Source organism: Apis cerana, linkage group LG5 (assembly GCF_029169275.1).
Source record: "Apis cerana isolate GH-2021 linkage group LG5, AcerK_1.0, whole genome shotgun sequence".
Taxonomy (NCBI): Eukaryota; Metazoa; Arthropoda; class Insecta; order Hymenoptera; family Apidae; genus Apis; species Apis cerana.
Genome location: NC_083856.1, coordinates 8643462 through 8667806, shown reverse-complemented (window position 1 = coordinate 8667806; position 24345 = coordinate 8643462). Strand labels below are relative to the sequence as shown.

The window sequence follows — 24345 nt, the reverse complement described above, 5'->3', positions numbered from 1 at the left end:
TGTATCTGTGACCGAGTTACACGTGAATCGATAACCAGATGATAATATAATGTATATTAGGTAATTTCGTGCGCGGCCCATTCACACGAAACACCGTCTCGCATGTCGCATATCCATCGAGGCTAGATGCGATACTAGATGCGCAACGATAATTTTTTTTTTTAACTTATTTGACTTATCAACGCCGTGTATCGATATATTAAAATCCGAGAACGAAAGAAGAAGTTGATCGAATTCGGTCGATCGGAAAATTTGTTGGGGTTTTTACAGTTTTACAGACCCGTTCTATCAAGTCTCTCTCGTATCTAATATCGAATGGCATCGCGCTTATACGCGTATATAAAGGAATATCAGACTGCTCGACGATATAATCCTTCTTCATACGTTGGTTGCATCCCTTTCACAGATTTTCACCGGAATTCCCGGGGGAGTCCAAGCTTGATAACTCCGATACGCCCGCGCCAACGGTAAATTTTCCACGATCTTTCATCAGGATATTCCCTTCCCATCTTGGATTTTCAATATTCGAGGAATCTTTTCGAAAATAGGAACCGAGTCGAATAGATTCGTCGTTCATTGTCGATTGGTAGCGAAGCGAAACGTAGGCATACACGACGTCGTGTCGCGATCGAATCGAGCTTTGACTTCGAGGAATATCGATAGTAATATCGACCGTTACCATCGACGCAACAACGAGGAGGAATCCCGAAGCATCGGCCGTTCTTCTATGAAATAATGGAATCTCGAGAATCTAACGGTTTACGTATACGTCGATTCAAAATTTCAGCGACCAAAGTCATTGAATTTCTTTCGACCAATTTTCAATATTCGTATTTTCCTCTCCTCCTGAATATAAAACTATTTATACATTTTTTTCCACGCTCAATACATCCATTAATTCTTCAACTTCAACGCGACTGTTAATCAAAGTGTGCGAGCAAACAAACTCCTGCGACGACAACAAGCAACGTTTTATCCTTTCGAGAATAATTTCTCGACATTTTTCATCGCGAAAAGAAGGTAAAAATAAATAAAAAAAAAAAAAAAAAAAGAAAATGAATAAATAAAAATAAAAAACTTGCTCGCGCACGGTGGAAAGTAAAGAGAAGGTATGGCAAAGCACGGGAGCTCGTTAAATATTTATAAAATGGTGGCTGGTTATAAGTAAAACGACATATCGTAGCTCCGGTTCCGCGAACCTGTGTGGCTCTCGCGCGTAAAGTCATCATTTCCATTTAATGCCCCCATGAATATCGCCCCGTGGCCACGGAGGGAAGAAGACGGCTTTTGCACGACCGCTAGCAACTCTAGGATTCCAGCTCTAACGGAGGGGGAGGGGAGGAGGGAGATGTAGATCACGCGCGTACACGCCGGCCGTGTATCGCGGTGAGATGGGCGTAAATCGGCGTTTAGTCGGCGAGATCGATTTTTCTCTCGAACGACGGGATGCGAAACTCGAAATTTTCCACGATGAGATTCAAGATGGGAAATATAAATATAAATAACGCCGATGATCTGAACTGTACGCGAGAGCTACATTATCTCTCGGAGTAGCAAAAATCGAGATGAAAGCGGTTTGAACGAGGGAAAAGAATTTGAATTTTTGAATTACAGAAGGGTTAAAGTATTTCCCTCGGTAATTAAGAAAAAAGTAATTCGTTAAAATGGATACTCGTTTAGAGGAGTTCTACGTTTGATCTCTGCGGCACGAGTAGAATTACACGCGGTGGAATGCGGTGCCGTCCTGTTAAATCGAACGGAATACGCTCGCGTAGGATAAAGGCATATAATCCTTTTCTCCAGAGGGGAAAATAGAATTTTTTCCATTTACGATTTGAGGGAAATTTCAATTTTCGATTTTCGAGCGGGAGAATTACGGAAAGATTTTAAAGCGAGATATAAATATCTTGCAATTAAAAAAAAGGTAATTCGCTGAATCTGATCTCGTCCACTGCTATTTCCACGGTAGAAGCGCAGGAAGAGGTGGATGTCTTCCGCTGAATATCGAGATCAAATAGATTATAAATGGAGAATATCCATTATCCGCCGGTTTCTTTTAACGGGGAAAATAACTTTTCGACGGAAAAAGTTTTCTTTTACGAAAGAAACGATTTATACACGCGAGGATGATAAGTTGATTAAAAAGGGTCGCAAAGTAATTCCTCCGGAACAGAACGGAAATGGAATATTCATTTGCTAAACGCGTTCCACGATTGTCTTGATTTCTGTGTTCTACAATACAATAGAGACTATACAACAAAGGGAATGCCGTGCTAAGCTTCTGTTCAAATCGAGATCAATGGGATGTCCATGGTGGATAAACGAAGGATACTCTCCAAAGCATAATCCTTTCGATGGAGGGAAAGCATTGAATTTTCGATGATGGAAATATATATGTATATATAATTGGAAGCGCGAATCGTTTCGAAGATTCGCACTTCGAGGCAACAAACGATGAAACAAATTGAATTTGTAGCGCATCTGGAAAACGTGTTTAACGGGGAAGAAGTCTGTGAGCAGAGATGCATTTTAAAAATTCATAATATCCCCGCGATAAATTTATTCTCGCGACATCGCTTAATCACTGCGACAGGTGTCGTCGGTCGGTTGGCCGTGTTTTCAATTTCGACGAGCGGCGCCCATTTATTTATAACCCTCCCTCTTCTCTAATCGCTCGCAAAACATGATCGATGCCCTCTTCCGCGTTGTGCCGCTTCGTCTCGAAATAAAATCGAGATGATCTTGTCCCATAAAAAAGAAGAAGAAGAAAAAAAAAAGAAACTAAGAATTATTTATAAAGATTCAGCCGTCGAAGAACACGTATTAAGAGACAAAAAAAAAAAGAAAAAGTTCGAGGTTCAAATAGAAAAAAATAGAAAATACGGAAAAAATGGCTGTCGATCTATAAATTTATTTTTTTTAATTTTAAAGGAAAATCATAGCGGCACAATTGATAAAATGAAATTTTGTCGCGATATTAGCCAAAGAGTATAAAAATATAGAGAGAGGAAATTCTTTGTCGAATATCAATTCGAAAATATAATTTCGCTTATACACCATTACACCATCTCATTCAATTTCGATCGTCCGTAAGTTCGATTTCGAAATGTGGACGGGTCAAAACTTGCAGAAGGGTGTGTAGACGCGAGTTTGGACGAGGCGAAAGAGATTTCTCAGAGAAATTCTCAGAGAAACCCGGCTAGCTAGATGAAAACTGGTGTTCGTATAATAAAAGCAATTTCCACGGATATCGTGGGAGCGAGTATGCACGCCGGTGCCTCGGGTAATTTAAATCCTTCGAGTCCAGCTCCGTGGGCTTCATGCATAATATTTCAAGAGGAGGAAAGATGTGTCGCGAGCGAAGATTCTGCGGAACAGCGAGAGAAGACGAAAACCCAGAAAAAGGAACAAGATCCGCGACGACATCGCGGATCTCCCCTATCTTCAAATTTCTTTATTTTTTTCTCCTCTTTCTCTCTCTCTCTCTCTTTCTCTCTTCATCGTCCACTCGTTCCGTTTCGCGAGCAACGAGGACATTTGTTTTCGCGTTAGAAGATGTTTGGACGGCGGCGTGGCGAAAAATATTAGGTAGAATATTCCGCTACTACCTGTTCCACTATCCACCATCTCTTTCATTCTCCACGCGCATTTTCCTTCTTCCATCTCCCCTCTCTTTTTTCTCCGAAAGCACGAATCGCAGGAGCAGGAGGAAAATGAAAATAACGTTCAACGCGAATTCTCGAAACGACAACGAAATTTCCCGGATTTCGGTTACATACCGCGGAGAGAGAGCTATCAAAAAACCGTTGGAAATTCTCGCGCCGTCGGTTTCGTTGGAAAATTATTTTTCCAACCGGCGATAGTTCTCGATGGTAGGAAAAATTAAACGCTCGAAACGTGTCACGACGCGTCGAATACGAGTAGAGAAAATTTTCGACGATCATCCGCCATCGGCGAAGTGGCCACGTGGACGACTGAAATACACGTCGGGGAGAGGAACCTTGGAATTCTTGGCAAACCGTGTCGAGAAACGAGGAGCGGAGAGAGAGAAAGAGAGAGAGAAACGCGAGAGCGGATTTTTCTCATGGGATGGAGACGATCGTAATTTTTTTTTCTCTTTTTTCCTTTCTTTCGCGTTTAATCGGTGCATCCGTCGGTCCAATTTATCCTCGAGAGAGAAACGCGTTATCCCGGGACAACGCGTGCAATTGAAATCGCTCTAAATCGCTTTAATTGCTCCGTTTTCCCAATATAATCAGAGAGCGAGATATATAGCTGATGAAATTGCGCCGAACACGCGCGATCCACGCGGCCATTAAATTCTTTCTCGAGAAGAAACGCGATATTCGATTTGTTTATTCCTAAGAATTGTCGCGGTTAAAGTCGAAAAAATTTATACAAAAAATCTACCCAAAAATTATTGCAACGAATGGATCATACAATTTGAAAAGAAACAAGATTTCAATTCACGAGTAAAATATCGAATCTCGAGAAGAAACGCGATATTCGATTTATTTATTCCTGAGAATCGTCGCGTTTAAAAGTTGAGAAAATGCGCAATTTATACAAAAAATCTATCCAAAGAATTCTTCTCGATACAACTTCCAAAAATTGTTGCAACGAATGGATCGTACAATTTGAAGAGAAACTATCGAATCGTTTATCTCGAGAAGAAACGCGATATTCGATTTATTTATTCCTGAGAATTGTGTTTAAAAATTGAAAAAATGCGCAATTTATACAAAAAATCTACCCAAAGAATTCTTCTCGATACAACTCTCAAAAATTTTGTTTTATATCGCGACAAATGGATCGTAACGATTGGAGAAGAGAAACAAGATTTCACGATTTATCCACCGTTATATCAAGTCAAAGTATCCTCGATTAGAATAGAATATTCCACGCGTATACACATCTCTCGACCAATGTTCGTAATTTGTTACAAACGTCCGCGATATTAGAGATTTCACCAACGCGTCAACGTATCGATAATTTATCTCTACAAACTTAGGAATAACTTACGAATAAATAGCCACGAATCTACGCAAAGTGGAAGCAAATATTTATAACCCTGTCCACGTTTCATAATTTTAACACTAGCACGATAAAAAGCTTGAAATATCTCGCTAATGATAAATAGCAAACGTCGAGACGATCGAGTAACAGAATATTTTTCACCCATCTTCCTTATCCTCCGAGAGGATACTCTTGATACGCGCCAGAGTGAAAACGCTTCGTCGTCGACGAGATATAAATACCCATTACGGGGTCCTGGATCGGCGAGCATCGATATCCTCCTCCGTGCGCGGAGACAGTCGCGAGGAACGACACCGCGTAGGTGGAAGCGCTCCCGTAAGACCTTTATCGGGGCAATAGTCGGGGCAACAACTCGCGGTTATCGTCGATTGCGGGTGTGTGCGAGAGCGGAGGCGATAGGGAGAGAAGTGAGGGGAGAAGGCGTTCGAGGGAGACCGGCGAAGGAACAGGCACGCACTCGATTACGGGACAGGTGAAGTTGGAAGAGTAAACCGATTCAAAATAAAGTTAAAACAATTGAAAATTTTCACCGCAATCGCGGCCTATTTGCGATTATTATTATACGTTTCGAACGATAAATTATCGAGGTGACTTATCGAAGTAACTTCAACCATTATCCACGAATCGTAATGATAAAAGGAAAGAAACAATAGAGCCTCGTCGGTAACTGGAAAAACGAGAAAAAGGAACGAGAAGTTGAGATGAATAATATAACAATTCCATTAATATTGAATCGTACGATTATATGTATACATTTTAAATTATACATTTTAAAACAATTGGAAAGATATCGTATTTGAATCTTGCGACGAAAACAATCTTCTCTTGAGAACAGAAAGCGTATACATTCGAAAAATAAAAGATATAATAATTATACATCCGGCTGGATACCTTCAAACATATTTACACCGACGAGATCAAAGTTTGCAATCCCGGTCCAATCCCGGGTTTAAAATTTGCACGGATACACCAGAATCGAATTGCAGAAGCGCGAGAAATCAACGCGACGAGTATTTGTTCGCGGCATAATTCCAATACGAGCTACGAGCTATTTCTCGAGGAAAGTTACAAGCTACCACAGCCGCGTTTCCGTCTCCCTTCCCCTCACCCAGATACCAATTGCCGATACAACTATTACAATATCCAAGTCGTGATGGTTACGGCAGCGCCACAAATTTCGGTTAATAGCTGCTTCGGATGTAGAAGGTGGAAAGAGGAGGAGGAGGAGGAGGAAATGATGAGATCGCGGTTGCCATGCGCCACGTGTTGCGCACCGTGGAAAACCTCGTTAACGACGAAACAGTTTGCGAAACTATTAATTAGCCAACGACTATTCAAATTGCAACCACGATGGAAAGTGACGGGGAAAAATATTTCTCTCCTTCTTCATCCTGCCTTATCTTAAAGTTCTCTCCACTTACCCGATAAGGATAATTCGAAAGAGGAGAACGTGCGAAAGGTAAAAAATATCGTTGCATAGGCCGATAAGCGATGAAAAATAGGATGATTGGAGGCTGGGTTGATCGTCCGTTTTCAATGATCGATAGGAGGTTTTACGGTCGGGAGGGAAGCAACAGAGCGAGAGTTATGGTCTTCGCGTCACCTTCGCCTCGACGCGTTATCGTTCCTCCGTAAAGCACGGTGTACAGCCGGTGTACGGCCGGCGATAACGATAACCAGCCTCTCTATCCGTCCATCCCCCGTTAGATACGGTTAATCGTTCTTCTTAAACGTTTCCGACATTTGCGAGCGAGATTGTTATCCTCCTCGCTCCCGGACGATTCGTAATTCGTAACTTGAACGAGGAGGTTTCGTCCGGGAGTAACTTCTCGAATGCGTGAATTCATTGTGAAAAGTTAAGAACGACACTCGTGAGTAAGTTTTTGTCGTTTAATTTGTGTGGAGAGAGAGAGAGAGAGAGAGTGTTGTTTTTCCCTTTTAAAAATATTTGAAAACGGAGAGGTTTGGAAATAATCGGTACGAATCGGTGAAAAGATTCGGTGGAAAAAAGTAAAAGAAAGGAAAAGAGAGAGAATGGAGTTGTTGCAGCAGGGAGAAGGGGGAAGTTGGCACTTGAACGAGGAGAGGTGGAAGGAATACAAGGGGCATCTTGTAAAATTCGAAGTAGTCCAAGCGCTTTAATTGCACGCGAAAGTTGGCACTCGGGCACAAGTTTTGAGCGGTAGCCTCGAGGAGTAATTACGTTCGGTTCGCGGGGAAGTGGCTTTTACTTTTAACGGGATCGATAAAGCGCTCGACGACCTTTGTGCACCGATTAGTCGCAACTGAGTAATCAATTAGCCATTTAAAACGCGGCGGATGGCTAGGGTGGAAAAGGTTGATGGTTGGAAAAATGGACGGATGAAGAGAAAGACGCGCAGCGACGAGCGATATTTTCTAAATATATACACAGATTGGTGCAAAATCATCGTTTAGATCTAGACGATGAAACAGAATCTTAAAAATAAACTTGAATAATCTTTCCGATTCGAAGGATAAGAGAGAAAGTCACTTCTCCTCGATTTGTCATGATATTTAACGCAGATTACGAAGAGGCTTAAATCTTTCCTTGAAAAGGAATTCCAACAAGAACAAAGATAATAAAATTGTTTGAATTTATTCTTTGAAAATTATTCTTTTCTTTGATAATACCTTCAGAGGCAAAAATTCTATTGAAATAAATAAATAAATAAAAAAAACGTTTAAAGAAGGAAGCTTCCACCGAAACAGTTATACAAGTTCAATTCCTTCCCTAATTTCAACAAGTCGGAGGATAAATTTATTCGTGGACGAATATCGCAACGATCTCACCGATTGGCGAAACAGGATACGAGATTCCATCCCGATCTGTAACGCAAAGTTTACAAACTCTCGAAAAGAAACGCGGCTGGCTTTCGCGTGTATCTGTAATTTTTCCGCGTTTTGCCCGGGGAACGTGGATCACGCACAAAGTTTTGGAAAAATATCGCGTAACGGCAGAGGAAATAGAGCCCCGTGTATTTTTTGAAACGAAGCTTCCCCGTATTCGGCTTTTCCCCGATTTTATGGAAAATTGAAACACGAATTCGACGACATCGGATCCTATTCAATTTTTCACCGCGCGAATATATCGAAAATACGAGTCGATCCGCCCACCCCCTCCCGGCCCCGCCGCCTTGTTTTTCATCCGTATCGCCGTCACACTTGTTTTTTTTCTCTTCCCCTCTTCTCCTCCCCGGAACGTGCGAAAGCTCCCGGCGAAATACGAGCTTTCCTGCGAGAATCCGCGATCTCGCAATTCTTATTGTACCCTCGCGTTTCCCCCGTCGACGCTATTCTTCCACACACGTTCGTTTCTTCCTCCTTTTAACATCGTGATCACGCCGCATCAACCTTACGTTTTACATAATGCATTCCCCGTTTAAATTTCTACAGCTCCTCCTTCCCCTCCGGCCATTAAATAATATTCGAAATTTCGAAAAGGTTCGAAAAGAACGAGTCTATTTCATTCTCCACGATAAAACGAAATCCAAGCATTCGAGGCGACGTTGTTTCGACCGTTGGAGGAGAACGGAGAAACAGGTTAGGAATAATTTTAAAAGCGGGTGCAATTTTCCGAGGTTTTAAGCGATAAATAATCGAGAATCTCGGCGTATCGCCGCATCCTGCGTTCGCACTCGGTAAATCCGGGGTACAACAACCCCTTTCACGATCCAATTTCCCCGGGTTTGCTTCCCGCTTTCTTGTTTTTCCGGCCGCCGCTCGAATTTCCAGCCAAAAATCCGGCGAGGAAACACGCTCGCGGCCCGACTCGGGCAGGAAATCGTGTGGGGGGAGGACGATATCGGGATTTATCAGAGCCCGGTGGAAGAACGTGGAAGAAACGTGACCGCGCTGGTGCTCCATTAGGATTGGAGGAAAATTGTGGGATCGATCGGGGATAAAAGGCGATAAAAGCTCGCGTTTCCAAAGTTGCGAGAATATAAATAGCGAAGAATCGAGATAACTTCGAATCCGAGAAAGAAGAAGAGAATATAAAACGAAGAAGGTTTAAAGAGAGGCAAATAAACGCGGTGCACGAAACTTGGCCATTTTTCCAACTTGGGGCTTTTGTCGTTAAAATCGTACCCTACGTAACAAGGTAATCGAGAAAAGGGAACTCATTTTTTTCCTTTCTTTGCGTAGAAAAATTTCGCACAATGCAAGAAGAAACAAACGTTGATGAAAGATGAAAATTCACGATCTGCAAAAGTGCGGCGGTAACGAGCTATCGTTTAAAAGAAATTACGAAGGAAGCCGAGCGTGTCGGGAAAAGATGGTAGAAAACACAAAAGGAAGCAGAAGTTTGCGCATCCAGGGACGATAATAATATAGGATATAGGAATATTACAAGGTAATTCGCAATCCCGCCAGCACAATTACCTACTAACGATTGCTAATTTTCCTTGAACCAATTAGAATTCCCCTTCCTCGTTTTACCAGCTAATGTAACTCAACTGCTCGTCCGCGGGCGGAAGACCAAGTAGATCAAAGTAATTTCGGATGGGTTTCGCGACTTCGTGGTTGAGACGGTTGTTCGAACTCCGAAGATTGGCCTCGGTATAATCGGGAAACGTCGATCAGAGTGGCGTGCGAATTAAAAGTTGGATGGGACGGCGACGGCAGTTCCCCTTTCGAACGATCTCTACTACTAGAATATCGAATCCCCCCCGTTCCACGGTAAGCGACTGAGAAATAATATCTCCTGTCCATCCAATCATCCAAGTTTCGCGTTACCTCTCTCAAAATTCTTCTATCTTCTGATCACGACAGATTAGAAAGCAAGGAGAACAATTCTCGAGAAAGAAAGGCTTCTAAAGGCTTCTCGAACGGGTTATCGGGACGTTAAACACGCGTCTCTCTTTCGTTTTCCTATATATCTTGGAAAAAACTTCGAGCGTACCTGGACCAATCTTGACACGGCGAAGAAATTTTAATCGTTCTTTGACGAGGAGTTTTGCGAAACTTGGCTCCCCTTCGATGGAAAAATGGGGAAAATACGAGGCAGGGCGATAAATCTTTCTCCTCTCCGTCGCGAAACTTTAAATTCTCGTTCGCTCTGGCGACAGAACGAAACAACGCGAACGAATAGTGGTGGAGATCACGTTCCTTTACTCTTCTACCCGAAATGCGTGTCGGGATTACGAAATTCGACGATTGGCAATTCATGGGATTACCTGGGATTTCGAGGATCGCGCATTAACGATCCATTCGATCTTGGGCGTAAGGAATAAGGGAGATTCGAGCTCTAACGTGCTCTATCGAATAATCTCTGATATCTCGCTCATTAACGAACGCAATTAACCCGCGGGATCGTCTATCGTCTCAGTTACAGTTACAATTTTCGTCCAGAATTGTGTAACGATCGTTGCCCAATCAAGTTGTTTCTGGAGTATTTCCAGGAATATTTATACTGCGCAACGAATCGCAATTTTATCATGCACATCAATCGAGGAAAAGATGTGGAAATAACTAAACTTTGAATAACGAAACTTTGAATAAGCTCGAACGAGTGGGGATAATTGTTACTTAAAAAAAAAAAGGAAAAAAGAAAAAGCAGATTTTAAACACGCGAGAAATCGAGGGTACGAAATACGATTTGGAACGGAATATTGGCAAATTTGACGAGAGATCGATGACGAGGCGAGAGTCGAAACGAAGGAAAAAATTCCCTTCCATTTTCACGAGGGAGGGGTCTCGGCCGACAAAACAAACCATGATTGTGTTTCTATCGCGACAGAGAAACCTCGTTTTCGCTCTGTTTTCACGAGTCCCGTGGGGTAGGGAAGGCAGGGAAATTGGTGGCCCGGGAAACAGAGCCCGGGCTGTATCGGCACGCGGATTGAAAACCGTTCGATTCCACACTTTTACCTTTTTCAACCGTGGAATCCAAGCCACGCGATCCCATCTAGCCACGGAACACTCGATTCCGTCCATTATGGATCTATCTTCTTGTCATCACGAAAGAACTTCTCTCATTGTTCTCGCCTCGTCCTTTCCCTTTTCTTTTTTTCTCCCCCCTTCTCCTTCTCTTTCTCTCCTCTTCCGTTCATTTCATTTTTCCACCCACTTTTTCCTTTCTCTTTTTTCAAGCGTTGGACGAGGCACCGCTTGCGTTTGGCGTGTGATAGATAGCACGAGCAACTCTATTAAACGAGAAAACGCTTTGTCGGCACAAAGACGACACGGCTTCGACGATTGATCCTCCCCAATTGGACCGGCCACGGTTGACCGTGGTTTTTCCTTCTTTTTCTTTTTCCTTTTTTCTTTTTTTGGAAAAATTACCGCGGCTCGAACGGATGGAAAAAGGGGAAAAAAGACGAGTATCTGGATTTACGCGTCATTTTCTTTTTTTTCTCTCTCTCTCTTTCTTTCTTTCCTTCGTTCCATAAATCAAAGCGGAATTCTTTTATCTCGACGCGCGTTTAAAAAAAAAACGATCCATTCTTCCGCCAAAGAGTAAGTAAATGTTTAACTCGATTATCGAAACGAGCGAGATTCTCGCGCGTTCCTTGATTCGGTAAACATTCGACATCGTTTTCAATCATCGAGTCGTCTGTTTTTATCCCGATGAGCGCGTGTATATTCGTCCATCCACCCGTTTTAATTTCTGTTTTCCCCGTTAATCATCGGATGCAAATACACGGCGAGCCGTGGTTATTACGATTTTCGAGGCGAGGCGCGAAAAAAGATTTTCCCTCGCGGCCGGTGCTCGATCGATGCTCCCAATATTAGTCCAACCGCCGTTTAAAACCGTATCCATCGTTCGTTGTCCGCGTATCGGAAATCAAAGCCCAAGATCTTCCCTTTCCTTTCGTGGAAAACGCGAAATTCGAATTGGAAAAATGCAAAATCCGTGGATTAAATAGAAGAGGAAGAAGAAAAAGAAAGAATTTGACAATTTTTTCATTTCCACAGACTGACCAAGATAACGCGAGACGATAAATTTTTCCCCCGCCGAAAATGGAAGTTCGGAGAAAATATTACACGCGAACGGAGTGATAAATTAATCCGCGCGTATTCGCGTACTTTGGATAAAAGCAGCGGAGAAATTTGGGATAGGGTTGAAACTGGATACGCTACACGAGTTCGAACCCCTGAAACTCGTGTTCTCGAAACTTTCCCCCCTCCCAGTAACGAATAGAATTCATTTGGAACGCAATTATGGAAATGCGAACTCGACCACCAGGCTTTTTCCCGACTCTTTTTCGAAAAATCGAATCCATTAATCCCTGATGATCGCTTTTAAAACCGATCCATCTGATATTATCACAAATAGATATCGAAAATAATCTAATTACATCGAACATCGACGAATGTTATCCCTAAAATAATATTCTCCGTGGATAGACTTGCTTGGACTTACCAACACCGTCGAGAGAAATCGACCAATGGACGTAATCATCTTTCGCGATTCGAGGCATCTCAATGCCTCTATCTGTCCGCGTCGGATGAATCGGATCAAAATCAATGCAAAATCTCGTTGTTTAGCGTATTATTACGCCGCTCGTAGAACGATCCCTCCGCGGTTGAACAGAATAGATGCCCCGCTTCGCGGCAGGTAATCTCGAAGAACGACGTTTATCCTGGGGGAGCGGGGGCTGAGTAATGGTGGCCACGCGGAGCGGAGTTGGATTAGATGGAATATAGACCGAACGAGGGATCCATCTCCTTAGTGGATCATTTGTCCAAACTCGAAACTCCGAAATTCAACCCCCTCCATTACCTCCTCCCCGTTATTTACCCCCTATTCATCGTTAATTTTAATCACTCGTTCTCCTTCCCGGGAGATACACGTCCCCGCGCACGAAAATTAATCGTCTCGAGAAGGAAGATCCCTCTCGTATTAATTCGAGTGCGCCAGTTTCGTTCCAACGTTGCGTGAACAACCGTGGAACAATCGAATTATTGATATTGATAATGGGTATCGATCGAGATCGATGGAATGGAGGGGGCAGGGAATTATCGTCGCGAATCACATCGATAATTTGAGAAGAGTATTAAAAACTTGGTCGATTAATAAACTCCCTGTGTACCAGTAAAAAGTAGCTTCTTCTTCCGTTAAAACGGGAAGCTATAAAGGTAGGAAGAAATCTTTGATCGCCGTAACGAATGACCGGCCGATATATTTTATCGAATGGAACTGCCAATGAGAGGGGACGATCTCGATCGGCTGGTAAATCCAAGCTTGAAAAAGATTGGAGGAGCGAGAGGAGGAAGGGAACGGGAAAAGGACAATAATCCTTCGAATTGGTTGGCGGTGTTCGCTTCATTAAATTACGTTATATTGCGAATTCCACGCGAAACTAGAAACTCTGGTATAAAGGAAAATCCTTGGTGGTTGCGTGTATGTGTGTGCGAACGTTCGTCTCCTTTTACTTTGTCGTCTATCGATTCCAATCGTATCCGATCGCTTAACGTCGGTCGACTATTCGTCGCTATACTCGGACGAAAAATTACTTGGATGGATTGGATGGAGCCAAGCGGATCATTAATTCGCTTAATTCGCTTTCCAAGGTCTTATCCACGTACGTAACAAAGCCTCCGCTGGTGCCTAATTTGCGGCCCAACTCTCTTACCGAGAAACGAGCGAAACAAGAAAACTATAGGTTTATCGTTTATCAAAGCTGCTGGGCTTTCGTTCAACAAAGCCCTTCATTTGACTTTGGCCTCATTGCCAGGGAATCGAGGAAAAATGAGAGAACGGGATTCGAGTCCGTGGTTGGCGACCCCTGATCCGAGAGGGGTCTACACGCCTCTCGCCAAAGCGAATCTTTCCTTCACGCTATTGCTTCTTTCCATGGATTTAAAAGAAAGGCGTATACAAAATGCTCCATTATCTTAGATGGACAAGTTCACTTATTTTCAATAATACGAGAGAGCTTTACATTTTTAAACTTCGTCGTAAAGTTCAATTTTTCTCGAACCTTTCGAACCGAATTTGCATAGTTTTCGAATCGAACGCGACTCCTCGTCATAACCATCGCCGGTAATTAACGGAGTTACAAAGCAATTGACCAAAGCGCGCCGGCGGATGTGCATTTGCCAAATGAATTCTACGTCTGATCTCGTTTCGACAGCCGTGAGAGTATTCCTCGTTATATCTAAAACTGTTCACAGAGGGACGTTGGAACGAAACCAGATTCCTGATAGCCATTGATGGGCTTTGCGAGAGACGTCACGACTCGAATTTACTCTCGCTACTGTTGCGCGCGAATTACGCAACCGCGGGCATATTTGCCACGCGGCCATTAAATATTAACGCGCGATACGTTTCCGTTTGTCCGGAACCGGTTAAAAGCTGACGAGTCGGTTCGCAAAGGGTTGTTTAATCGCGTCCGATCGATCTTTGTCTTTGAATACGAGGCGAGGCGAGGAAGTGGCACTCTGCGAAAGGATAAAACGACGGACGGCGATTTGTTTGGCGGCGGTCATAATTAACGAGGAGACACAAAGGGCAGTGGGTTCGAGCCGCGCATTTAATTAATGCATTCGATACACCGGTAAAATCGACCGTACACGTACGATGGATTAACGAAGAGAGGAAAATGTGTGTGTACGCGCGCTTGACAGAACAGAGTGCTCAAGTGAAAAATATCGCTTCTCTTAATGCAACGGGCCGATTTTTGCCTTGGCGTTAGATTAATTATCGTACGGGAGGAGGAAGGGTTCGTTGTAAATTGTACTAGATCGCTCGAGCTCAGGAATGAACCTCGATCCATCCCTGCGCTTAAGACTTGCGGATTAACAAATCTGAATCTCGAATATTCTCGAGCAAACTAAATATAAAATTATTATCGCAAGACTTCTCCAAGACTTTGCTCGTTCCGATCCGAGATCGATTCGACTTAAAACCGTGCATACGATACTCTTTCAACTCGAAACGAATCTTCTGTAACCGATCTCTTGAAAAAGTAAATATCGCATAATATAAATCGAATAATTTCTTACGAAAAGATTGAACACGAATTAATTGTCGATAAGAGATACGTGAAAAATGCGAATTTGAAAAAAAAGAGCAAGAATTTACTCTCTTTCCTTTCCTCATTTTTCCATAATCCATTCATATACTTTTTCGTTTCGAAAGAATAAAGAAAACCAACGAAAATCAGGCGCGTCTCTTTTTTAACGATATTGTAAATCGTTAATCGAAAGAAAAGAGAGGGAAAGAGCACGCATTTTTCCTCGAGATGCAATTTCGCGTGGAAGACGAGGCGAGGGGAAGGAAAGAGAGCGTTTCGAATAATGAGATCGGTATCGTTCCAGTGTCGAAAATGCGAGAGCAAAGTTATCTGCATCCTGCGGGCCGCGGAGGAAGCAAGCAACGCGAAGAGAAGAAGAAACAGGGGGATTATTACGGCGAAACCGCGGGCCGCAAAAATACAGTGGACAGGTTTCGTGTACGGTCGAGATTCGCGGCGAGGATCGCCTTTTTTGCGAGGTTTTACGCCTAGCGGGGCAGAAAATTCGCGTTTGACTGGACGGCGAGATGCGAATCGAGTTGACCGGAGGTATTTCGGAGGTCTGGAGGGGAGGAGAGGGGAGAATTCCTGCAATCGTTCTTGTCCAACGATCGACCATCAATGACAAACCGGGGATCCTCGATCGTCGCAATATACTTCGAAGTTTTCAAAATGGAAAGTATAAAAGTTTGGTTAGCTTCTTTCCAACGAGTGAATAGGTATTTGGATTCGATGATTCGATGCGAATCCAAAAAAAAAAAAAGAAAACGTTGCTTCGTTAGATTAAGATTAAACATTTTCATTTTAGTTCTCGTTTTCCGTATCGATTGTTGTAGCATAAAACTTGAATAAATTTCCTTCGAATACGTGGAGTGTATATATACAAAGCCTGTAAGTAAATGTTTGGAATTTTTTCTCTATAAACGAGAGATTAATCAACCGGTTTCCTTCTTTTTTCATGGATTCCCTTTCTTCACGAGTTCTGCGATCAAAAGAATGAATAACGCGGGAGAAAACAAAAAATACCCACCAAAAAAAGGAAAGAAAAAGGGAGAGAGAATCGTTGGACGAATAAAAATCTACACTCGAAAAAGAAATGTGGAAAAAGATCTTCGAATGGCCTGGATATATAGATGAATCTCGATTCGTATCCACCCATTGGATAAACGATATTTTTTTTCTTTTTTTAGCAACGTATCAACGATAATTCCCGTTTCATCGGCATGCATATTCACCGCCGCGATCGTATCCTCGATACTCGTCAAACGAGCGAGTCACGCGGTGAAATGGCACATTTAAACGATCAATCGGTGGTCCAGCCGAGAAAGAACCCCTATTCTCCTCTTTTCCCCCCAGTGCGGGAATTATGAAGCCGATATTCGAGCACACCATTACCATTTGAATTGCAAAAAGCCGATATATATATATATATATATGTATATAACAGTGGCGAGCATTTGGCCGGTTCGCATAAATTTGCAAATTGTTGGAGCGCCGTCAGCGTGGAGAGACGGATCAGGTTCGCGATCGCGTTTGCGCTCGCCGGGAGCGCGAGATTAATCCAGGAAACGGTGAGCGCCTGTACAGTTTCGCGTTACACGCCGAGCCAACTGCATTAACGTATCATTGTCCCGCGGCGGCATCGCCCCCAGGAACAGTTTCCAACCGCGTTCCAAGTACGTTCCCTCTTCTTCTCCGTGTGTGCCGAGTTTCGTGCGCCCGCTTCAGCGTTCCTCGAAACCTCCCTCCTCCTTTGCTCTCCCTCGCGTTGCCCAGAGAAGTCCAACAAGTTCGGCAGAAGCCGAGAAGTTTTCGATGGAATTTCGACGTTTCGACTAATAGGAGTCCCCCGTGGATCGCTCGTCAAAGCGTTCCAACTAACGTGTAATCGAATTTCCCGTCCTAGCCGCCAATTCGGAGCGAGGAAATCTTCGAAGGGAGAATCTTGACCCTCAGAATTAGAAGAGAATGGAAAAATAATACGAATGCGGAGAAGTGGAATCGAATCCTTAATATGTTGGAGAGTTGATCGATTAATATTCGGAGGAGATCTTTTGGAGAAGATTTCCCTTAACCCTTTCGCTATGATTCCTCCAAAAATGTGCATAGTAATCGAGAAAGATCGTCAATGGCTTTATTGCCTCGCTGCTTTCATGGTGTTCGTTGAAAAAAAAACTCCTCAAAACGGAGTATTTGTAAGTTGTAAACACACTCACGTTTAATACACACTTTGGAATCAAATAACGGAATATAATAATATGGTATAATTATATGATAATAATAACTGTTAATAATAATATTGCGTAACAATACTCGATGCACAATAACTCCAATCGCTCGTCGGTATGTACAATACGTATGCAGAGCATCTATAGTACGTTATTTGGCATTTTATGGAGAGCATATTATAATAACGAAAGGATTAATCCCTCGTCGACCAAAGAAGCCTAGCTCCTTCATAAAACGCGAGATCTCGCCGCCATACGTGGCAACACTCTTGCTTAATTTTAAATCGCGTTGGCGAAGCTCGCCTCTCTTGCACAAAAGGAACCAGCGGTAAGTGTCGCCGCGGTAACCCAGACTAGCGTCGAGTGCTCGCAGCCTTGCTAAACAAGAGCTCCCCGAGCTTTTTCTGTTCCGTTTTCTCCCTTCTCTTCGCCCGCCTTCTTTTTAACATCTTTCTTCCCCTCCTTCCCTCGAATCGTCTCGAGATTCGGATCTCGTCCGAGGGAGGGGAGAGAGTCTGCGTCCTCGAAACGACTGGAGGATCTTATTAATTATAGCGGGTGAAAATTCGCGTCGACCAAGTTTTAATTAAAGAAGAAGAAAAAAAAGGAAACGATCGAAAGAAATAAGATTTTGAATCGTGGCATTTCCGCGTCAACAAACAAATTGAAAGAGACGCTGGATAGAGATCGGATCGGGAAAACGTTTAATATCGATAGACGCGTTTACGTTTTACACGCGCCATTAACCAGTGAAGAAGTTACGATACAACGCCGCTCTAACGAACCGGCGCCAACGCTTAAAAAGCGCATCGCGACAGATTTTTCAGGAAGGAAAAAGTTGTGCGAGAAAGTTTGCAGAGAGGGAGTGGGATAACGAGGCAAGGAAACGCAACGTTGCATCGATTGGGATTGAAATATTGAATAGCTCGAAAGGTGTTTGGATCGTTTCTCTTTCGTTAAAGAACACGGGAGGATAGATGGGTATGTTTGATAAATTGTTGAAATTGAATTTTCGAAACGAATATTTTTTACTTTCCTCGAACGTCCCCTTCGACGCTTATTTTCAACGCGAATTATTGACGGTGGTCAAACCGTGCGCGCGACTCTTCTCCAGCGAAAAAAGAGAGCGACGAGCGTGCGATGGTCGTGGATCAACGCGCAACGTTGTGTCACGACGTACAGCCGCGAGCGGAAGATTACGCATCGTTGCTTCGTTGTCGTCGCGCTATTCGTACGTGATACAAACATTTCCCACGGAATCTACAACTACGTCGTTTCAAACGTAATTCGCAAGCATGTAGAGACTAAAAAAAGAAAACGGGAAATAAATATTGCATCGGAGGATACGAGATTTCATTTTGTCCAAATGAAAGTTTGAACGAAATTTTCACGTGAGAAAATCATAAATAATTCGTTCATAGCTTTTGCACAGTAAAAAGTTCATAGATAAGCTTCGTATTTTTTTTTTCTGACTAGCAAAGTTCTTACAGTTTGGCCGTAAAAGCGCGAAATACCCTGAAATACGCGCAAGTGAAGCATCTACGATAATACACACATATATATATATACGGTGAAGAACGGCTGGTTGCAGACACAAAGGGGTATCGAACGCTCGGTATCAAGTTAATCTCTTTCCCTCGAGTAGAAAAGTGTATTTCGCGCGATTTATCCCGCGAAGCAAAATAATCGATACCGCTCTCCCATTTTTCAAAAAGTTTTATCCCCGCATCCGTAAACTTCCTTCGGGATTCCAGAGTCCTTTGAGCGACCCTTTCGAAAATCTTCGAAAGAATAAAGCCTTATCTTTATCGCGGTCCTTGCGAATATCACAGGTCAGAAATTAACAGTTGGAACGCAACAACAATGGCGGGCAACACGAGGATGGAAAATTGGCGGGGAGGATGGGAAGAAACTTTCGTTAATCGACTGTTCGAGCTTCGCTATTCCCAACGATATCGTCAAAAGCCGATCAAAAGCGGATACGGAGAGAGGGACGATTTGACCGGTTGAAAACGGCCCTCCTGCTTGGAAAATTGGAGGAAAACTTTCGGCCCCGCGGACTAATCTCGGTCTTAATTGAATTTCTCGACAGGATTCGGCCCACGTCGGGCTACTTAATACTTATGGATTTTCTTGGGGGAAGGAGGAAGGGGCTGACTAGGAGAATGGAGGAAAACTCTCTTTCTCTCTCTCTTTCTCTCTACTCCTATTCCGATGTTATAGAGGAGGAAGGAAACGTTAACCTCGAACTTCGTCTAATAACAATTTCCTTCCCCCCTCGATAATGATTCCGGTGTAGTTTAACGGTGGACGGTTATTTAACAAATTCTTGCCAAGTTGGCAGTTTCGCGACTTCTTCTTTCAAGAGCGGTTTTGGAGTGGAAACAGCGGGAAATAGCCGTTGCTTAATCGAAACAACGAGGAAATGGCGAAGCTGGTTCGAGAAAAATTAAAGGCAACGAGGGAGTGCTTCGAGAGGAGGGATATCGGACCCGCGCGTAAAATAAATCTTCTTTGGTAAACAAGGGGCTAATCGGAAATGGAGAGAGGAAGGGGTGCGCGTTTGGGGGAAAAGATCCTCAAACCTCTCCCTCTAACAACGGTTGCTGATCTCTTTTTAGATGGAGGGACTCGTTTTGTTTCAAAAATTTTAATTAATATATAATTATCCAAAATTTCAATGTACAAGAATGAACAGACAGATTATAATATTCGAAGAGATAAATAAATTTGCAAATTTTACAAACATCGATTCGAGAAATTTGGAACATTTCAAAAGAAAAGAAAAGAAAAAGGAAACAATACATAAATAATAATTCTCGCGTATCCACGAATACAATTTGTGGCGGTGAGTGTCGAATGGAAGAAAGGATCGTGGATTAAAAAGGGAGGATAGGAGAACGGGTAAAAGATTTTCTTTTTCAATACGACGAGAAGAAAGAGAGTTAAGGAAAAAGTTTTCTCTTCGGGGACGGTGATGTGCGAAATGTGTGAAAATAAAAGCGGCCCCCGATGATCAGACCGGAACTCGTACTATTTTGTTTTCAACCGGGATACCGGCCTCTGGCATTTATTTGAATAACAGACGGATTTTATACATTTTTACAGACAGGACACAGTTGCCGTGGATACGGCGGAGGGGAGGGGAAAAAATGAACCACTTGGTGCGTTAACGACGAAATGGCACGCGAAAGGGGCGGCGTTCCAACCACGGATGGAATACAAAATACGGACGTGCTACGTCAAAAGAATTAATTTAATGCCCTATCCGGGTCAGGGATGGAACGATGCCTCCTCCGAACAAATTGTCGCGCGATTCTCCTTCGAATCTAAAAAAAAACTCATCGTGTCGAACGATCATTATTTTTATTCGCTTTTTGTACCGAAATTATTCTAATTCTTTCTTAAAAAAAAAAAAATTAAAAATATTCGTCATCGCTCAAAATCAATAGCAAACTGACGTATCATACAGTCGTCGAATAGTTAATCAGAAGGTTAATAGAACACACGTATTAAAATTGGAGAATCCTTCGAATCGAAATCTTTCGAAATTTTCGTGAACAGTGTAGTATTGTTACAATTGATAAGCGAGAAACGATCCAGATTTTACCAATTAGAGATTCGTGATCGAGATACCGTATCAGAAACGACGTGATTTTGTTCGGTCGCGTTCTACCAATCGTTTCCGTTCGATCGATGGTAAGGCATCCTTCTTCCTGCCTTCCTCCTGTGAACATAATTATCCAGATTGATGTCCATCGAGCCTGTAAAGGTAGAGGAGGCTGTACCAGCGAATATCGATTCCTTGACGAGTAGAAATACCAGATTGGAGAGCTTGTCATTATGCAAATTGCAATTTTAAGATTGGGATACACAAAGATTAATGGAAATTAATAATCGACTCGGGATCGAGTCATATTTTTCTCTTTTTAAACGCACGACGAGTTCTAAGTTTTGGCGCCGCAACGACATTCTATCGCGTTTCGCAAGTAGTAGGAGAGGTTGATACGAATGCCTGTTCGTAACAGGGCGCGGATACCAACGTCATTCGCGGCTGGTAGCAATTAAGAGCGACAAAGTCCTGCGTCGACGATACCACCGACGACAAATTGTTCTGGCGGTGGAATAACCGACTAACGAAAAGTCGTCCAACTCGAATAGAAATAAACGAACCAAAAATCAAACAAAAAAAAAAAAAAGAAGGGGGAAAAATGAAATAAAAATAAAAATAAAAAACGAGGGAAGAAAAAATAGGGGAAGGAATAAAAAGGATGAATCGATCTGATTCGCGCGGAACAAATGGGTGTAAATGCGTAACGAAGCGTGTATTCCGCGCACGTCTATCACATTAATGGGACACGCTCGTTTGTGAATGTCGCTCGATCGACGTTATAAAAAAAAAAAAAAAGAAGAAACAAAAGTGTACGTGTAGTCACGATTTATTAATCGGGAATAAACGAATGATGCAAGTTTGTCGGACTCGAGCACGTACACTGACGCAATAGTCAATCGATAATCACCGTGTACGTGGCGTTAATACGTTCGCGAACGATCTTTCTCGATTGCGAGAAACGAACGTAAAAATTTCGATTATAAAAAAATAAAATTTCGATCCACGGAAACTTGCAGAATGCACAAAAGAATGAAATCTCTAAACCTTTAAAAATCTTTAATCGTATTTTTCAAAATTTGAATTTTGGAAAATAAATAAAAATCTAAAAATCTTGAAAAGATTGGCCACGAATATATTTAAAGCTACGATTCTGCACACACGACTCTAACTGGATATCTGAAAATAAAATAGAGTATCGTCGCGTCAACACTATAACGAACGCGTTGTTTTTGTCTAATCTGATTGTTTTAAATAAAAAAAAAAAATGTATAGTAGAAAAAAAACGAACGAAATAATTGCGCCACCATGTCGCTACAATTTCACTCGTCCACCCGCCGTTATTGATTATCTCCACGATAAATAAATTTATGGGTAGATGACCTGCGTGGAAATTCGCAATCGTGTAAATCGAGCGCGTTCAAAATATCCAAATTGTCTGAAATCCGATCAAAATATTCCACGTTTCCCTATGTACATATATATAGAGAGAGAGTTGAAAAACATCCTATTGCAAAATATACAGTGTGTATCATCGAAAATGATCACTTTCTGCAAACGATAATTGCGAAACTTCAAACACGCGATCCTTTCAACGATTTATTCGATACATTCCAAAGATTCCTTTCGTCAGCATGTTACGAAGAATTTGAGAGATTTGAAGAAAAGGGATTATTAGTTAATCATGGAGCGTTTCGATATAATAACGGTGGATAAAGCGAGGTTACGAGTGGTAATAACAAGCGGAAAAATTGTCGAGGAGATTTCTCCCTTTAGTTTAGACGGTTAGAATATCTGGTTTCGGTTGGCATTAGGCCGCGGGCCAACAGGGACGTGAAAATCCCTATATGCAGATGCCACGAAGGTAATATTCGATCGTAAATACCGGCCGTGCACACCACTTAATTCTCGCTCACCATGTTTACGATCCGCGCGATATTTGACCGCGTTTATTCATTTAGAAGCTGCGGTTCGATTGATCGGCTAAGGGATCGCCCTTCCCTCTTGCGAATAACAAATGTTAAAAACTATGCGGGACCACGATAGAACGGAAAGGAAATATCGATGGACGATCGTTCAGGAACTTGAATGGTTGACGAGTCCAAAAAATACACGGTCGTTTTTTTTTTTGCGCAAGCAGTTACAACATAGCGAAAGGGAAGGGGAGAATAAATAAATAAACGATCGGTGAGCACATTGATCGGGATACTCGCGCGTTGGCGGCGCCTGTGGCAACAACCTTTGGTGCGATTGCTTGGTGAAAAATATAGAAAATTTCGCTGGTTTCTCTCCATCCCCTTTTCGCTCGCATTTTTGTTCGCGCGAAGCGAAAGGTGTTCGAAATCTCTTTAAAAAAAGGAAAAAAGAACGTTTTACCGAATATCGGACTACGTGCGAACGCAAGAAATGGAAGATATCCAGAATCTAAAAAAAGATTGGAAAAAATTGTCGAAAGGGGGGACAAATTCGTTCCACCTCTTCACGAGATTTTTAATGGAATCGTTAATTCAATCGCCCCCGAACAGCTTTGACCAATATTTACCGACGCCGGGCTACCAACCCCTTTTCTCCACGACCGTGTCCCTTCACCCTTGATCTAACGTTCGACCCGTTTTCTCCTTCGACGCCTAGGTAAACTCCTTCTTCCTCTCCTTATCTCTCTCTTTCTCTTTATCGCACGATTTCGCGAGAGAATCGTCCTTTCAATTCCATCGATAAATTCGTCGAGTCTGGCGGACGATGGACGCGACTTTTGTTCAAGATCTCGGTGGTCATCCGTATATTTGCATACGGAAGTTTCGTAGCCGAGGAGGAGAGAAAAGCAAGAAGAAAGGAGGAGTTGTTTAGAGAAACTGTCCTCCCTGGAGAACACTCTCAACTTCGTCGTCTCTTTGCCGGGATCTCGAAGGCCGTCTCACTCGAGGTCATCATCCCGTCGAGGGTGGAAGGTGTTGTTTCCTCCGCGATAACGCCAACTGTCATCCTCCTTTATTTCGCGGCCCATTTGTTTTCCTCCCTGCTCGCAAACCAGGGGAATATTTTACGCCCGCTATTTGCGCGGCTCCTTGCAAAATGCGGCACAATCGCACCCCGCGGCATTGTCTCTTTTGTCTCGTTTGAAAAGGCTCTCGCGTAAAGCCTCCGTCCCGTTTAAATATCGATTAATTCTCCATAAAGGAGCAATCAGAAGGAATCGAATTGAAGTAACGTGTTTAATAATTAAAAAATTAGAAACAATTAAACGAAAACTGTTTCGTTTCGTCGAAAACACGAAACAGTTGTTTCCTCTTTATGGATTTAACTCGTGCAACTTCAAAGACCGACCGTGTCTTTGGAGGCTAATTTTCAAATAGGAATGAGAATACACAGCGGTAACGATAAAATCTCGTTCCATTTTCGTTTGTAAACGATTTCTAAAAAAAAATCTATCTCGAACACGTCACAACGTCTCGTGCGCACTTTTGCAGAAACATCAAGCCACATGATCGGG

The 24345-nt window shown here is 42.7% G+C and overlaps 1 protein-coding gene and 1 long non-coding RNA gene across 10 annotated transcripts in view; one reads left to right on the top strand and one right to left on the bottom strand.

The window, feature by feature from the left end:
* The window catches only part of LOC107994408 (uncharacterized), a 169073-nt gene that overhangs the window by 90169 nt on the left and 54559 nt on the right, over positions 1 to 24345 (bottom strand). The gene's annotated exons all lie outside the window — the stretch shown is intronic.
* LOC133666090 (uncharacterized) overlaps positions 1 to 24345 on the top strand; it is a 39066-nt gene that overhangs the window by 3175 nt on the left and 11546 nt on the right. The window contains exon 1 of one of the 2 annotated variants that reach the window (XR_009829706.1): positions 8561 to 9735. The exons of the other annotated variant lie outside the window; for it this stretch is intronic. This is a non-coding gene — a long non-coding RNA (uncharacterized LOC133666090). Of the gene's footprint in view, positions 1 to 8560; positions 9736 to 24345 lie in introns of those variants that run through there. 2 annotated transcript variants of the gene reach the window in all.